At 45.4% G+C, this 6,000-nt stretch overlaps 1 protein-coding gene across 2 annotated transcripts in view; it reads right to left on the reverse strand.

Annotated features, from left to right (window-relative positions):
• LOC109919584 (arf-GAP with GTPase, ANK repeat and PH domain-containing protein 3-like) overlaps positions 1 to 6,000 on the reverse strand; it is a 531,088-nt gene that overhangs the window by 127,521 nt on the left and 397,567 nt on the right. The gene's annotated exons all lie outside the window — the stretch shown is intronic.

Below are 6,000 nucleotides of genomic sequence, written 5' to 3' on the forward strand. Positions count from 1 at the left end.
TCAGTGCAGGCTGGAGCCAGTGCGGTTTGGAATCAATGCGGTCCCGCTTCAGGGCAGACTAGAATCAGTGCGGTCTTGAATCAGCGTGGTCTGGAATGAGTGCGATCTGGAATCAGTGTGGTCCTGCATCAGGGCAGAAGAGAATCAGCACAATCTGGAATCAGTGCAGTCTGTAATTAGTGCAATCTGCAATCAGCGCAGTCAGGAGTCAGCATGGTCCAGAGTCAGCGCTGTCTGGAATCAATGCTTTCCAGAGTCAGTGCGGTCTGCAATCAGTCCAGTCACGAGTCAGCGTGGTTTGGGGTCAGCACAGTCTGCAGTCAGCGCTGTCTGGAATCAGTGTGTTCCAGAGTAAGTGTGATCCATTGTCAGTGCATTCTGGAATTACCACATTCATTTAATATGGAGGTCAGGAGCAATTACTTCTCCCAAAGGAGCTGCCAGTGTTTAATATTTCCTCCCCAAGCAAGCAGTGGAGCCTGCATCATTGAACAGAGTCAAGCAAGAGCTTGACACTTTTTTGATTGAAAACAGAATCATGCCTGATGAGGGGCAGGCAGGAAAGTGAAGTTAAGGACAGAATCAGATCAGCTACAAATCATTATTAGGGTGGCTCAGTAGTTAGCACTGCTGCCTCACAGTGTCAGGGACTTGGGTTCAATTCAAGCCTTGGGTGACTGTCTGTGTGGAGTTAGCATATTCTTCATGTGTCTGTGTGGGTTTCCCCTGGGTGCTCCTGTTTCCTCCCACAGTCCAAAGACATGCAGGTTAGGTGGATTGACCATGGTTAATGTGGGGTTACAGGGATAGGGTCAGGGGGCTGGTCTGGGTAGAATGCTCTTTGGAGGGTTGGTGCAGACTCCATCAGCCAAATGGCCTTTTTGCATACTGTAGGGATTCTGTTGAATGGCAGAACAGGTTTAATGGACTGAATGGCCCACTCCTGCACCAATTTCTTTTCTTGTTATCCAGAAGTGCTCTTACACACTACTGAGCAGCTTTCTCATCACCAACTCACCGTGACCTTTTTTTTAACCATAACCGCCACCAGTAAATCACCCATATAGCCAATCAGAAACTTAGATCTGCACTGATTTCTTATGACCATGCATTAAAATGCAGTATAACCAGTGGAACTACAACAGAAGATCAATGATCCAACAACCAACGGATCAGACTGAAGCTCTGAAGTCCTGCCACATCCAGTCGTGAATGGTGGTGAACAATTAGACAACTCAGTGGAGGGGAAGGCTCCACAAGTCTCAGCACATCAGTACAAAAGATAAGGCTAAAGTATTTGCAACAATCTATTGCCAGAAGTACTGAAATTCCTATTCATCTCGACAAAGGAACTGAGAGTATTGTGGTCTACAATCAGTGCAGTCTGGAGACAGCGTGGTCTGGAATCAGCATCATCTGGTGGCAGCACGGTCTGGAGTCAACGTGGTCCGGAATTTGTTCGGCTGGTGTCAGCAAGGTCTATAGTCAATCTGGTCTGAAATAAAGGCCAACATTCTAATTGCCTTACCTATTACCCGCTGAACCGGATGCTAACTTTTCGTGACTTTTTTCAAATTCATTTCTTGGATATGGGTATTGTTGCTGGACCAGCATTTATTACCCATCCCTAATTGTCCAGAGGATAGTTAAGAGTTAGCCACATTGCTGTGGGTCTGGAGTCACATGTAGGCCAAACCAGGTAAGAACAGCCGTTTCCTTCCCTAAAGGACATTAGTGAACCAGATGGGTTTTTCCAACAATCGATGATGGTCATCATTAAACTCTTAATTCCAGATTGTTACTGATATCAAATTCCACCACCAATCATGGCAGGATTTGAACCTAGGAGCCCAGAACATTACCTCAGTCTCTGGATTAATAGTTTTGCAATAATACTGCAAAATTCAAGCAATGCGGACTCTCAAATCCCTCTATTTCACAGTTTTCTGCGGTCTTTCTCCATTCAGATAATATTCTCTAGCCATCTTGCCAAAATGCATAACCTCACATTATCCTACATTATAGTCCATCTACCAAGTTCACTTCTCCTGACCAGCCCATCGATATCTTTTTGCAGTCGCCAGCTTTCCCCCACAATATCAGCCATGTGGCTGGCAGTTGTGTCATCTGTAAATATTTTTATCAATTCCCTTGTACTGGTGACTAAAAAAAGATTTCAGCAAGTGGGGGACATTGTAATGAATCCAATGTAAACAGCCTATCATTTGCAGAAATGCTTGTCAATCATTGCCCTTTGTTTCTTGCCACTGAGTCAATGTTGTGTCTGGGTCACTGCATTTCCCTGCATCCCATGGGCTTGTATTGTTTTTTAACCAGTTTGCCATTTGGGATCTTTTCAAAAGCCTTGCTAAAATCCATGCAGATTACAACTGCACTACTCTCATCAATCTTCCTCCAAAAATTCAATCAAGTTAATCGGGTACAATCTTCAATTAACAAATAAATGCTGAATATTCTTGATTATTCCGTGCCTTTCTAAGTGACAGTTTACCTGATCATTTAAAAATGCTTCCAATAATTTGTGCAGTAATTAGAAAATGATAAGGAAATTTGGCTAATTGGATCCAGAATTGGCTGAGTGGCAGGAAACAGAGAGTGATGGTCGCGGGGTGTTTTTGTGACTAAAAGCCGGTATCATCTGGGGTTCTGCAGGGATCAGTATTGGGGTCCTTGTGGTTGAGATTACCGAGTTAGACTTGAATGTAGAAAGGTTGATCAGTAAGTTCACAAGATGATACAAAAATTGCCAGAATTGTAAATAGTGAGGAGGATTACAGAGGTATACAGATGGGTTGATCAGATGGGCTAGTCACTGGCAAATGGATTTCAATCCAGGTAAGTGTGAGGTGATGAACTTGGGAGGGGCAAACAAGGCAAGGGAATACATGATGAACAGCAGGAATCTGGGAAGCACTGAGGATCAGAGGTACCTTGGTGTGTATGTCCATGACAGTGAGGCGCTCCGTCAGGGCTGACCCTCCGACAGTGCGGCGCTCCTTCAGCGCTGACCCTCTGACAGTGCAGCATTCCCTCAGCACTGACGCTCCAACAGTGTGACACTCCCTCAGTACCGACCCTCCGACAGTGCCCTCTCCCTCAGCGCTGACACTCCAACAGTGCGGCGCTCCCTCAATGCTGACCCTCGACAGTGCGGCACTTCCTCAGCTCTGACCCTCCGACAGTGCAGCATTTCCTCAGCTCTGACCCTCTGACAGTGCGGCGCTCCCTCAGCACTGACCCTCCAACAGTGCAGCACTCCCTCAGCGCTGACCCTCTGACAGTGCGGCGCTCCTTCAGCGCTGATCCTCTGACAGTGCAGTGATCCCTGAATATTGAATATAACTGGGATTTTAGTGTGAATGAATTGTGCTTTCACATCCCATGGTGGTGAGGCAGACAACAGTCAATTTTTAGTTTGAATGAGGCAAGTGCCGTCTGGATGGATCTGAGAACATTTACAGCCCAAGAAGGCAAATTTGATTGGAAGCCTGCAACTTCAGCAGGGCATTTTAAAAGGAGTTGGGTGGAAGGGCCGTGAGGAGGTGAATTCATTGGTGGAGACTGAGAAAGTAAAAGCATGCCTGTCCCTTTAAAATACAATTAACACTCGGCAGCCAAGTGCAAATTAAAAGGAAAAATTCAGAATCAGCAGATTGCAGCAAGAGTCCGTCAGAATTAGGCGGCAGCACTCTCTTTATTACAAGCCATAAAGCACTAATTTCTTCACAAGCCACCTCGCTAATTACACAGCCAGCGCACTCATTTTATTTTATTACTCGAATTAACAGGAAGTTCAAACCGTGTAAAGCTATTAAGATGTGTGATTAAGCCACATTCAATTAGTTTCTACAAACAATTTAATTGATGTTGCAGATAGGAATTAACAGAAGGTGAACGTGTGAATTACTCGGCTGTCGTAGAGCAATTCAGCCTCCATTGGCCCCGCGTCAACAGCCTCACCAAAAACATACTGTTCAAAACTACACTTCAGTAGAACCATCAGCAACCTCACATTTCAGGGAGATTCCCCTCCTCTAATCTGAGTTAGGGAGGCAACTTTTTAAAAAAATGTGGAACGGTGGCAGTTCTGAAAAAGCCTATATCAGCCTGCAATAGAGACAGAGTATCACAGTTACAATGACACTAGAGTCTTGTGTGTGAGAGAGGAAGAGATCGTCTGCACATGTGGGTTGTGTGACAGTTTGTGTGTGTGTGCGTGTAAGAGTCTGCAAATGATAATGTGAGTGGATGTGTTTGCACGTGATCATGAGGGTGTCGTGGGTGTGCGCACATCTGTGTGTGAGTGAGTCACAAAATCGCAGAAATTGTCCAGCATAGAAAGAGGCCTTTCAGTGCATCGTGTCTGCACTGCTCATCAAACATCCATCTACTCAAGAGACAAAAAAAACTGCAGATGCTGGGATCCAAGGTAGACAAACAGGAGGCAGGAAGAACACAGCAAGTCAGGCAGCATCTGGAGGAAAGGAGCAGTCAAACGTTTCCGGTATTACCCTTCTTCAAGACTGAAGAAGGAGTCCTGGAGAAGGGTAATACTCGAAATATTTGACTGCTCCTTTCCTCCAGACGCTGCCTGGCTTGCTGTGTTCTTCCAGTCTCCTGTTTGTCTATCCATCTATTCAAGTCTGATTTTCTAACACTTGGCCTTGTATGTGTTGGCATTTCAAATGCTCATCTAAATATTTCTGACATGTCTCTTTTTGCGGTTATTCTCTAGCCCCTAATGTATTGATAAAATGCCTTTGGATTTTCCTTACTGTTACCCACCAGTGTTTTTACATGTTGTCTCTTCATTCTTCTAATTTGCTTTTAAGTAATTCACTGCCCTTTCCAGACTCCTCTAATGCATTTTTAAAAATTATCTAATCATACACATCTCTCGGCATCCAGGACTCTCTTGACTTGTTGGTGCCACCCTTCATCTTTACAGGAATATGTTACCCCTCCACTCTCACTATTACCCTTTTGAATTAGTCCCAAAGCTCTGATGTGAATTTTCCTGCAATTAGCTGCTCCCAGTCAACTTTCGCCAGATCCTGCCTTATCCTGTTAAAATCAATCTTCCTCCGTTTCAAAAACCTTTATTTTCAAATCAATTTTTGTCCTCATCCATAATTAAATTTAAAAATACTGACTTACAGTCACTACACCTATTGGTCTCGTGGTATTATTGCGAGACTATTAATCCAGAAACCCAGCCAATGTTGTGGGGACCCTGGCAGATGGTGGAATTTGAATTCAATTTTAAAAAAGTCTGGAATTAAAAATCTACTGACGACCATGAAATCATTGCCCATTGTTGGAAAAGCCCATCTGGTTCACTAATGTCCTTTGGGGAAAGAAAATCTGCCATTCTCACCTACATGTGACTCCAGACCCACAGCAATGTGGTTGACTCTCAGTTGCCCTCTGAAATGGCCAAGCAAGCCATTCAGTTTTACCAGAGATAGTAGGAACTGCAGATGCTGGAGAATCTGAGATAACAAGGTGTAGAGGTGGATGAACACAGCAGGCCAAGCAGCATCAGGGGAGCAGGAAGGCTGACGTTTCGGGCCTAGACCCTTCGTCAGAAATGGGGGAGGGGAAGGGGGATCTGAAATAAATAGGGAGAGAGGGGGAGGCGGATAGAAGATGGATAGAGGAGAAGATAGGTGGAGAGGAGACAGACCGGTCAAAGAGGCGGGGATGGAGCCAGTAAAGGTGAGTGTAGGTGGGGAGTTAGGGAGGAGATAGGTCAGTCCAGGGAGGATGGACAGGTCAAGGGGGTGGGATGAGGTTAGTAGGTAGGAGATGGGGCTGGGGCTGGAGATGGGAGGAGGGATAGGTGGGAGGAAGGACAGGTTAGGGAGGCAGGGACAAGCTGGGCTGGTTTTGGGATGCGGTAGGGGGAGGGGAGATTTTGAAGGTTGTGAAGTCCATATTGATACCATTGGGCTGCAGGGTTCCCAAGCGGAATATGAG

This window comes from Rhincodon typus, chromosome 4 (genome assembly GCF_021869965.1).
Source record: "Rhincodon typus isolate 14 chromosome 4, sRhiTyp1.1, whole genome shotgun sequence".
Classification (NCBI taxonomy): domain Eukaryota; kingdom Metazoa; phylum Chordata; class Chondrichthyes; order Orectolobiformes; family Rhincodontidae; genus Rhincodon; species Rhincodon typus.